Genomic DNA, 11,764 nt, shown 5'->3' with positions numbered 1-11,764 from the left:
TCGTGTGTGGCACATGGGCTGGCACATAGGTGTGTGGTCGGCCGTGTGCCCCAAGTCAATAAACTCCCTAATTTTTACACGGCCTGACATACGGGCGTGTCATGTAGCCTTATGGATAAGTCAGTATGTATGCTGTGCTTTGCCACGGCCTAGACACACGGGCGAGTCTAATGCCATGTGAGGCATACGGCCTGCCCACACGGGCGTGTGACCTCTGTAACTTTGAAATATTTGTTAAGTTTCAAAAAAATTTTGTATGTGCTCGGTTTAGTCTCGACCCCTTTCTAAAGCATGTTTAAGGTCTCGTTGACCTAAGAAAGGGACTTTGTGATGATGTTTGACTATGATGCTATGATGTGTGGATGATGTTTGTGAATTGATCGTAAAATGTTCCGATACGTCCGATAATACCTCTTAACCCTAGTCCAGCGACGGATACGGGTTAGGGATGTTACAATTTGAATCCCATAAGGTGATGGGGATTGGAAATGAGATGAGCCCCCCGACGATGCCTTGTGTAATCCCTCCTATGACGATGGCCTATATATCGTCGGTTGAGTCAGAGTCATTGGGAAAGGAGATGCACCGGGCCATGCATTCCAACCTAGCATACGACTGGGAAAATGAAACATATAAGAGTTAAGATACAAATAAAAGCTATGATACGCACTTGGCATAATCTGAAGGGGCTGTGGTGTAGACGTCATTGCTTGAGGCGTTGGGCCCAATAATTGCATGGGCCCTGTTGATAGGTCCGGCCCATCAGCAATTCTCTTTGAATTTAAAGGGCCCTGTCGTTCCCTTTCACCACAAAATTGAAGACGCCTCTTCTTTTCGAAAAGAAAATACTGCTTGCCATGGATCCAAAATCATGGCATGTAATCTGGCTCGCATTCTAACTCTGGAACGATGTTCGGTTCGTGAATAGGTATATAATCATTTCGATTTTCCCACATTTCGATCTGATCCAAGAAGAAGACCAGTCAATATGTATTCGGTCGCCGTAAGTCGATTTTGTGCTTTTCATTGAACACTTCAGGTGCCACGGGAATCGGTTGTCAGAATCCAAATTATCGTAACACTATATCCTTTTGGTGCATCTCGACGATAGCGTAGTTAACCAATGGGATCCTAACGTGTCAGATGTTCGAATTTTGTAGGAATTTATCCAGAAGTACTACCCTAATTGCTGGATACTCGTATGGTGCCCGTTGAAACTATATGAACGTGATAAAAATATTAGTAATATACATAATACTAAATACTAAATACGAAACGACTATGTTATGTATATATATTTCATTTAATTCTTACATGCGCTTCCGGCCATTGGTCTAATAGAAGTCGTATATCTTCAAGAGCGGTAGGTATTCCAAAATAATTCGCTGAATAGTTCCACCTAATTAAATACATTTTTAGCATAAAATTATATTTTAAATCTATGTAATAATTGTAAAATCTAATATAAATTTTACCTCGTTAAGAGTGGGAATGTATATAGGTGGTTCACTCGAGGAAATAAAAATGGAAAGCGAAACCGAGCTCATAATTGTAGTAATGATAGGCAACCTCTGATTTTGACTTTATTTGGTTTCGTCGCCTAACACATCTCCCGGTACAATGTCAGCAACACAACAGACCCCAACTGAGTTCGCCAACTGCTCTAAAATCGACGAGCTTTAGCAGCCACCTCAGATGTACGAGGTTTCATGACAATTCTAGCATCAGATAACCTCCAATGATCTCAAGGATGTATGCTCGAACATATCGTATTCTTTCTACTTCAGTCAAATCATCCCCTAACTTCGGGAAAGTGTCTCGTAACCGGCCCATCCCAATTTGACCTCCGTAAATACTATCTAGAATCGCACCCAAAAGATCGTAGCATATGGCTCCCCAATCATCAGATTGAGCGAACCCGGTAAGTACGAACCCATCCACCAGCAATCTCAATTGTAACTACATGTCCTCCAAAGTAATGGTACACTCCCCGCATGGAAGATGGAATGTATGCGTCTTGAGTCTCCACTTCCTTATGAACACGCTAATGAGTTTCGGGTCCAACTTGCACTCTCGGCCTATATTGGCCACGTGCCAAAAACTCGCTTCCCTCAAGTAATTTTCTATCAACAGTGATGGAGAACCAGATATATAATGAATATAACATTGTAACACCCGATCTACCGACTGTTATAAAAAAATTATAAAATAAAAATTAATTAAAATTACATAAATGAAAAAAATTAAATAATATTCAAAAATTGAAATTAACCCTTACCATTTTCATTTGTTCGACGGAGATATGTTTATGATCGAGACGAATTAATTCCCCGGCCATTGCTAACACGATCAAATATCTTAAAAATTTAGAGAGAAATTTGAGAGCTTTTTTAATAATTTTGGAAAAAAAGTTAGAGGAAATTGTGTGAAAAAAAATAGGTGGGTGGCCTTTTATAGTTTTTTTTTATGACTGTTAGCCCTCCAACAGTCAAATTTTTAAATCACCGTTGGGGTGACTGTTAAGGGCCAAAAACACTGGCTAAAGTGCGTCCTTGAGAGAGCATTTTTGCCATGTCATCAAAGTGCGTCCACGTTAACGTGTTTTATGCTGACATGGCAAAAGTGCTACCTCAAGGACGCATTTTTTTTGAAATTTTCCCCTAAAACATGCCTATGTGGAAGTGTTTTTTTTTGCCCATTTCGGTAAATAAAGTTTAAAGTGGCCCATTTCTGTAAATAAAGTAGGAAATAGGCCTTTCTTAGTAAAATGTTCGTTAAATCAATTAAAGTTGTTGAAGCGAATATGTATTATACAAAAGATGAATTTTACATAAGTTATGAAATTCCCTTATTATTTGATGGGAAATAGAAATATATGAAGAGAAAATGATTGAGATTATACGATATTGTAGCATACTCTTTACATATATGGGACAATTTTAAAAAAAGAAAAAAAAACCTCTTTTGAATATGTATTAAGACAAAATTACCAAAACGGGTGAACATAATTTACAATCTAATCCGTATTGGAAAGAACTCATCAATTACACCCTGTTTGGTTCAATGTAACGGAATAGCCATTACAATTCAATTCATGGGCCCACCATAAACCCTTGTTTGGTTCACTGAAATGTCTATTACGGATGTTGCTGTTTAGTTTTCTATTCCCACTAAACACTGAATAAAGGCTGAATAGCATTCTTTGCCTCACCCTCTGAATGGCCATTCAAAGCACGATAGGAATGCAAAAATATTTTTTTTTCATTTTTGCCTTCATTGTTTCATCATCATCTCCTTTCTGCAGTTTCAACTACAACCTTCATATTCACTACGTTCTCCATTTACAAAGCCCTAAACACCATTGCCCCTCACCAACTCTCTGCAGTTCTTTTACTTTGTTTTTTATTTTTTTCGTTCCTAAAGTTTAGTTTAGTAACTCAAGTTTTTCTGGCTGTGATGAATCAAAATCCTCATCTATTTATTTTGTGACCGTCTTTTGATATTGAAGAAAGCATTACCTCTTTTTCTTCTTTGTTTGAAGTTTGTTTATTTTCTATGCTTTCAATTTGGTTTCTTTATCTTTGATCTAAGCCCTAAATCAAAAGCCATCGAGCATCGATCTGTTGAACCTCGTTATATGTGCAATAAACCGTTAGATTCGTGCTTGAGGCATCTTATGGAGGTCAAGGAACAAAGTCCTGTAATGCTTGAGTTCAGTTAGGTTTTCATTTCAATTTCCTTTTTTAGTAGAACTTGTCTGGAGGTAGCATCGAATTTATTCTTTGATTTCTTTTTCCCCTTGCTGTTCAGAGTCATCTGTGACTACATTTTATTTTATTTTGTTGTTGGCACCTATGTTCAAGTCTTGTATTTTACACTTCTATTGGCATATTTTTGGTGAATCCCTTCTTCACCAGGCTAAGGAAAGGTCTTAGTTTCCTAAAAAAAAAATTAGTTTTTAATTTGAAGTATGCAGTGGAATATTTATGCTTGTCTTATTGCTTTTTTCTTTATAAAATTTCAATTCGAAAAAAAAAATTCAAAATTACTTAATTCCTGACTTGGTTTTTCTTATGTATCAATCGGAGTTTCTTTTTTAGCATGTTGTTTCTACTGGAATCTCTTTTTATAGAATCCAATCGATGCATGCTGATATAAGGTTTTGACCTAATGTTAGGGATAAGAAGTTAGAAGTTAGTTAGTTAACAAAAGTAGTTGTTAACTGTCAAGTTAGTTAATCTCTCTTCCATCTATTAAAGTCTTGTATTCTCACGTTAATGCACAGAGAAGAAAGTATTATGAAGTTCTTTCATCTACTGGTATGATCTTGACATGGTATCAAGAGCCAGTGAGTTCTTGGCATTGCTGAGTTTTTCTCTTCTTTAATTTTTTTTTCTTGTGCTTTGTCCATGGATACTGAAGCCCTACATCCAAGTGATACACCACGTAACTCGTCCAATGATGCTTCGCAAGGTCAGACTTCTACTCCGTTGTCGAACGTTCAGTATTTCTCTAAACATGACACGGTTAAGCTTGGTGAGCAAAACTACTTGCTCTGGAAACATCAAATTTTACTCATTCTTGAGGGATATGAGCTTGAAGGGTATGTTCTTGGTACTTTTTCTATTCCCTCTCCTTTTATTTCTGGACATGATGGGCAGCCTGTTAATAATCCAGCTTTTCTTCTTTATAAGAAGCAAGATAAATTCCTCGCTTCTTGGTTACTTTCCACGGTAACTGATGAAATCTTGGTCCATCTTACAATGGCCAAAACTAGTTTAGAGGTGTGGACAATCATTGAACGACGATTTGGTGTAAAATCTAATGTCAAAATCTCTAGCATGCAGCATGCCTTGTACTCTGTCAAGAAGGCAAATCTTACAGTGAAAGAATACTTGGCCAAGGTGAAAACATTGTGTGATAACTTGATTGCTGCTGGCAGTCCAATTTCTGAACAAGAACAGGTCAGTATAATTCTAGCTGGACTTTCGATGGAATACGAGTCTATTCGTATTTTTGCCTCGGCGACTCAAGTGTCTCTTGACCTCTTAACTGAAATGTTGTTTGACTGCGAAGCAAGGCAACTCGCTCTTCTGACAGAAATTCCTTTACAAGCGAATTTGGTTTCTCATCACAAACAAGCCACTGATAGAAAAACTAGGGCCACAACTACCTACCAGCAGGAGTATAAGCCTGCTCATCGAGGACATGGTCGAGGTTGGTCTCGTACCAGGGGTCGTGCGAATGGTCGAGGTTGGTCTCGTTCTAGGCCTCAATGCCAACTATGTGGCAAAGTTGGTCACTTGGTTCAGACTTGTTATCATTGTTTTGATAAGACTTTTTCAGGGGTCAGCACCATTCAACAAATGTCAGTTAACTGTCATCAGGTTCTAAACCGGGATGGTTCTTCTACTTGACCTTGTTCCCATGACTGCAACTCGTGTTGGCAGCCTCCTTTACAATCTTCAGGTTCTGACCAAGTTTGGTACCCTGATTTTGGCGCCACAAACCATATCACGCCTGACATAACATCTCTTGCGAACGCTGCTCCTTATACAAGTACGAGTCATGTTTCCATGGGAAATGGTGTTCCTGTTTGGATTACTAATGTAGGTTCTACCAGTATGTTGGCTGGTTCCAGGTTGTTACGTCTTCAAAATGTTCTTCATGTTCCTACTGTTTGTAAAAACTTGCTGTCTGTTGGTCAGTTTGCCCGAGATAATGAGGTTTATTTTGAGTTTCACCCATACTTGTGTTATGTGAGGGATATAAAGACAAAGAAAACACTCTTAGTGGGCCACATGCATGATGGTCTGTACAGGTTCAACGTGTCTAGCTCGTTCTCTCACCCACCTGCTGCAGACTCACAGTTTAACTCACAGTTCTTGGGTACAGCTCGTTTATCCTCTTCACCTGCTCTATGGAAAAAAAGGCTTGGACATCCCTGTTCGTCAGTTCTTGAGACTATTCTGCGTAATTGTAACATCTCTTTTGCTAGAAGAAATGTATCGAGTGTTTGTTCAGCTTGCCAGTTAGGCAAAGCACATAAGCTGCCCTTTAATGCTTCTAGCACAGTGTACTCAACACCTTTTGAATTAGTAGAATCTGATGTTTGGGGTCCTTCCCATATTAAATCAAATGGTTTTCCCTATTATGTTTCATTTGTGGATATGTACAGTAGGTACACCTGGGTCTACTTTCTCAAGTCAAAAGCCGAAGTATTTCAGTGTTTTCTACAGTTTAATCAGATGGTCCATGTTCAGTTTGGTGGTTCTATTAAAATGCTTCAGTCTGATTGGGGAGGCGAGTATCGTTCCCTATCTAAGGAACTAGATCGTCTGGGCATCAAGCATAGGGTTACTTGCCCTCATACTTCAGAGCAAAACGGGGTTGTTGAAAGGAAACATCGCCAGATAGTTGATATGGGGCTGACACTTCTAGCTCAAGCAAGTCTTCCTTTGCAATTCTGGTCATATGCTTTTGCACATGCTACTCACTTGATTAATAGGTTGCCCACACCTATTCTACAGCAACGAAGTCCCTATGAAGTGCTGTATAAAGTCAAACCGTCATACTCACATTTTAAAATCTTTGGCTGTGCGTGTTATCCGTGTTTACGACCTTATCATCCCAACAAGCTACAGTTTCGGTCCAGGTTATGCATTTTTCTTGGTATTGGGCACAATCAGAAAGGCTATAGGTGTCTTGACATGGATGGTCGAATGTTTGTTTCTCGGCATGTTACGTTCGATGAGGATCACTTTCCGTTCCAACATGAGTTCTCTTCTGAGAGGTCAGTTCAGGGAGTTCATCATTAGTCTGCTCTTCCTGTTGTGGTTAAAGGCTCTTCCATGGAACATGATATCTTGGCACACGAGGCAGGTCCTGGTAGGTCCCCATCTGCTGTGGTTTCTTCAGTCCAACAGTCTGATTCTCAACTATCTCCCAGCTTCTCTCTGCCTCCTGGTCCCTTGGCACATACATCTGGTCCTGCTCAGTCATTAGTTATGCCTGGTTCTTGTCCATCTCCAACATGGTCCTCGTCTTCTTCCAGGCAGATTCAAGCTGTTGTTAATACACATCCGATGCAGACTCGATCCAAAAGTGGGATCTTCAAGCCCAAACTATTTACTTCTGCCCTCTCTGATCATGAGCCCACTTCTATAGGTGAAGCACTTCAAAGCCCTGCCTGGACAGCAGCTGCTCAGGCTGAATACACTGCCCTGCTTGCCAACCACACTTGGGACCTTGTGCCTCTACCTGCTGGAAGAAAAGCAGTCGGTTGTAAGTGGATTTTTAAAATCAAACGCAATGCTGATGGGTCTGTCGCTCGGTACAAAGGAAGATTGGTGGTCAAGGGATACCTCCAAGAAGCTGGTATTGATTTTCGAGATACCTTTAGCCCTGTTGTTAAGCCAACAACTATTAGGGTAGTGTTGGCCCTTGCTGTCTCATTTGGGTGGTCTCTTCGCCAAGTGGACATCAATAATGCTTTCCTGAATGGTGACTTACAAGAAGAAATTTACATGGTTCAACCACCAGGGTTTGAACGACAAGGGGACAAGGGTCAACAATTGGTGTGTCGATTGAGGAAAGTACTTTATGGCCTTAAACAAGCCCCTCGGGCTTGGTTTCATAAGCTTAAAGAATTTCTAGTGACTACTGGGTTTGTTGCTTCTAAAGCTGACACTTCCCTCTTTGTTTACCAATCGGACTCCCAGCTTATGTATGTTCTAGTTTATGTCGATGATATTATAATTACAGGGAACAACAACCAAGCTATAGATCAGTTTGTACGACAGCTTGATGCGACTTTTTCCCTCAAAGATCTTGGTCGCCTTAGTTACTTTCTAGGTATTGAAGTCCAATACACCACCACTGGTTTATTTCTTAACCAAAGGAAGTACATACTGGATCTCTTGCGACGAGCCTCTATGGAGGGGTCTAAAGCTACACCTACACCCATGACAACAACATGTCAGCTGTCAGCCAATGAAGGACAACCTATTGCAGATGCTCACGTATACAGGAGCATTGTAGAGACATTACAATATGTGGTGATTACCAGGCCCGGCATCGCTTTTGCAGTCAACAAAGTGTGCCAATTCATGCACAATCCTTTGGATGTTCACTTCAAAGCTGTTAAGAGAATTTTACGTTATCTACATGGGACCTTGGATCATGGATTACAGCTTACAAAGAGTTCGAAGTTTTTGCTTGAAGGGTTTTCGGACGCCAACTGGGTATCTGACATTGATGATCGACGTTCTACATCTGGATACTGTGTTTTTCTTAGAGGAAGTCTAATTTCCTGGAGCTCTAGGAAACAGTAGGTGTTCTCTCGATCGACTGCCGAAGCTGAATACCGAAGTCTCGCCCATGTTACTGCTGAAATGGTGTGGATCAAGTCGCTGTTGACTGAGTTAGGTGTTTCTCCTCATGGCAAAGCTCTCATATGGTGTGACAGTTCAGCAGCTGTGGCAGTTGCAGGGAACCCAGTCATGCACTCGAAATTCAAGCACGTAGAATTAGATCTCTTCTTTGTAAGGGAGAAGGTTGCACAAGGCATATTTCAGGTAGGTCATGTACCAAGCCAAGAGCAGGTCGCAGACATGCTGACCAAACCTTTAGCAGCAAGTTTGTTTAGCAAGTTCCGAAATCAGCTTCGAGTAACAGTTAGTCAAGCTACTGTAGTTGAATAGAATAGAACAAGTTCGGGGCATGTTAGGGATAAGAAGTTAGAAGTTAGTTAGTTAACAAAAGTAGTTGTTAACTGTCAAGTTAGTTAATCTCTCTTCCATCTATTAAAGTCTTGTATTCTCACGTTAATGCACAGAGAAGAAAGTATTATGAAGTTCTTTCATCTACTGGTATGATCTTGACACCTAATGATTGGAACTTTAAGCTCTGGTTTGATTTCTGAGGGTTTATTATTATTTACATGATCATGGATTTGCAGGTTCATTTGCTGCCATTGCCACTTAACAGGCCTTTCGCAGATCTCTTTTAGCTCACTTTAGTAACTATGTTGTTTGTAGCCAATCTCCTCAGTATAGTCGTATGCTTTAAAACCGTGAATTGCTGGGTCCTCCTCCTATATGCTCAGGCTTGAATATGAGATATTATTTTTTATGGAGGAAGATTTTGATTGGGGTATGGACCTATGGATAGGTTAATTGGTATGTGGAAATTAGCTTTGTTAATTATACGGCACATTTTTTCTTGTAGGCAAGAATTTTATATTATATGAAGTTTCATTTTCTTTTTCTTTTACCTCTGATTGTATGTGTTTGTGCTTTCGGATTTTGCCTTTGATAGTTGTTTTTATTGGTTGTGTGAATGCTATATTGTGAAATTTTGGGGGAAATAATTCATCTGTCTATGAGTTTATTTTTTAGGCAAAATTTCTCTCCTCTCACTCTTTTCTCTCTCTTATTTTCTTGGTATTATAGTTTATTTGTTGAATTTTACATTGTTTTGATGTTGTCTATGGAAATGATTTAATAGCGATTGCTGCAAAAGGAAGGATGGAGACTTTGAGGCCTGCTTTATAAAGGTTATACATGACAAGGGCTTCTGCATATAGAGATGCTCTTAAGAGTTTCATAGAAGGATATCAAGAAGGTATCCAGCAGATCATGGGTAAAAAGGAAGATTCTTCTAAAGCATATCAAGAAGGCAATACTGATAAAAATTCAACTTGAAAGCTGATAAGTGCATAACTGGATATGCATGTGAGTACTTCTCCAGCATACCTATTGTAGATACAAGTTTAGAGATTTGGTGGAGCTGGGTTGGCATGAAATCACAAGAATGATATATGTCCTGAGAATTTTCCTGTATTGAGAAAGTGACCTTTAGAAACTAAAAATATAATAGGAATCTCCTTTGACAATGGTGATGCTCTTTCATTCTTGTCATTTCGTGTTTATTAATTTTTGTTATAGTTTAGTATTCAACGTGCTTGAGCTTGGAGAAATGTAAAAGAACCTTAATGCTTTATGTCTTTGTTAAGTGCAACTAAAGAATTACTTAGATTTCTGCTGCCAGCTGCTTGATGATATAGTTTGATGAATGAGTTACAATCTGTTCATTTTTGCTACTTCTAGTTTCAATACATTAACTCTGTAAATCTTAGTTTGAGATGATGTGAATGTGGTTAGTTTAATAGCTTGATCTGTTTATTATTGATGCTCTTGAGTAAATTTAGTTTGGTAAATGGATAGTCTTGGATCAGAGTCACTCTTGACCATCTTATATATGGTATGGTCAATGAAAGCAAAAATGCTAATGTCATCGAGGCGTCTTTACTAGATTTAGTTGGTATTGTTATGTGTGAAAAGCTAGTATATTCTAACAGTCTAGCTTCCATGTTTTTTGTTCTAACTCTAATGAACTTAGTTATGTTGGTGAAAAGTTAATTGCTTAATAGATTAGCTATGGAAAGCTTATAGCTTAACAGCCTAGCTTTCAAGAAAAGAAATTGAAAGGAAATTATTTAGATTAGATATAAAAGTCATGGAATTTGATTTGAAGTAAATGTGCAGTAGCCGTGAGTTGTAGACTTCAAGGTTTAATCCTACATTGGAGACTATCACTAACATGGATATGATATGACAAGTAATACATCTTTTTGTTGATTCTTTCCCATTATTTAGCTTTTTTTACATTAATAGCATTTTAACAATGAAAGATGATGGTATTCTGTGTTATTAACATATAAAAGGGTATCAAAACATGGTTGTTCATTATGTTTTATTATTGAATTTAATTATCAAGGCTGTTCATTTTTATCATTGAATTTAATTGTCAAGGCTGTTCATTTATATTGGTATCAGTTACAATCTTATGTATTGAGAATACGGCATGTGAGCTGAACATTTGACAATAGTTCCCATTTCTTTCTTTTGGGGGCTAGTACATAGATAAGGGTTCTCTAGGGGCTTTCTTAAAGTTAGATTGTTGTTAATCATTCATTCATCTTATTTCTATATTGTTATTTATATTTTTATAATTAAATTTAAATGTAATATTTTTATTAAATGATCACACATTTTCCCATTGATTTGATGAATTAAAGTAGAATAGTTTATGCGTATGTGGTGTTTAACATATTTTCGTCACAATTTAAATGAAATGAGAATGTGAAATGTAACATTATAATGTTTGTTATATGTAACAAAGTATCGATTAAAATTATTACTTAACTCATAAATTAACATTTAAATTATATCATTATTTTTATTTTAGTGTCTAAATTTTTTAATCACAGGTTATTTATTACTTCTATTACTTTGTTTTTTTTATTGTAGAATAATTAAATTATTTGTTTCACTAATGATATTTTAGCACATTAAATATGTATTGCGTTTAAAAATAATAAAGTAGGTTATATATTATTTTTATAATATTATATATTATGAATTTTTAATTCATATAATAATAATTATATTAAGAATGTTATTAAATTGTATATTATTTTATTAAATTGTATTTAATAATAATTATATTAAAATATGATTAAATTATTTATTTTTATTTTTATTAAAATATATTTAACAATAATTTTATTAAAATTTAATAACAATAACAATAATCATCTACCTAAACAAATTTTACTAAGGGTACTTTGGTCATTTACACATTTTTCCTTATACTATTACAAACCAAACACAAGAATACTATTACAGCTCTATTCCATTCCATTCAACCAAACACAAGAATACTATTACAGCTCTATTCCATTCCATTCAACCAAACAATG

The sequence above is a fragment of the Gossypium arboreum genome, chromosome 8, assembly GCF_025698485.1.
Source record: "Gossypium arboreum isolate Shixiya-1 chromosome 8, ASM2569848v2, whole genome shotgun sequence".
In the NCBI taxonomy this organism is placed as follows: domain Eukaryota; kingdom Viridiplantae; phylum Streptophyta; class Magnoliopsida; order Malvales; family Malvaceae; genus Gossypium; species Gossypium arboreum.
This window is presented reverse-complemented; position numbering follows the sequence as displayed.